The sequence below is a fragment of the Gossypium hirsutum genome, chromosome A10, assembly GCF_007990345.1.
Source record: "Gossypium hirsutum isolate 1008001.06 chromosome A10, Gossypium_hirsutum_v2.1, whole genome shotgun sequence".
Lineage (NCBI taxonomy): Eukaryota > Viridiplantae > Streptophyta > Magnoliopsida > Malvales > Malvaceae > Gossypium > Gossypium hirsutum.
This window is the reverse complement of record NC_053433.1, coordinates 23863369-23864214: the sequence shown is the minus strand read 5'-3', so window position 1 is coordinate 23864214 and position 846 is coordinate 23863369.

The following is an 846-nucleotide window of genomic DNA, read 5'->3' as shown; positions in this document are numbered from 1 at the left end:
GTTGGCCTCTGACACTGAAAAAGAAAGAATCAATCTGGATAATTGTTGACAAATTGAAAAAATCAACATATTTTATTCAAGTCAGAACCGATTATCTGCTTGAAAAGCTAGCTGAGTTGTATGTTGTCGAGTTTGTTAGATTACACGGTGTGTGTAATGACCTGAAAGTCAATGGTACCAAAAATGATGGTTTTTGGACCTTGTTTTCCTATGATAGAGTTAGTAAAAATTATTATTTAATATTTACGAGTCAATTACAGTGTTATATTAAATTTTGATTTGTTAAATTTTTTTATTTTGAAAGTTGGTTAAAGTACAAGTGGTTCGACCCTAAAATTAGTGGATTTAGAAAATAAGGTATCGGGAGCTCGTTTTTATAAACTGAGCACGTAAATATTTTTGTTAACTATTTACGGATTTGTGATATAGGTGAATTTAATTTTGGTTAGGTAATTTTGTTGAATTAGTGACTAACTAAGGTATAAGGACTACAACATATAGTGAATTCGAGGTCCATTTTTCGTAAATTTTATGTTTTTGAGATTGTTGTAGCTTATTCTAGCTAACCCAAGTATGGAATCGAAAATATGTTAAAGTTTTAAAAGTTTGCCATTGATTATTTTTAAATATTTTAGTGTTAAATTGTTAAAGTTAATACTTGGATATGAATAGGAACTATTTGTAAAGTAAAATTTGTTAGTTTTGAGTACAGGGATTAAAGTGTAATTATTTCAAAATTAGCATGAAGTGTATATAAGTAAATGTGCTAGAGGGTTGTGAAAGGATGAAATTAAAAATGGATAAATAATGAAGCTTAAATGTGAAAGATATAATTGTTTTGGTTTT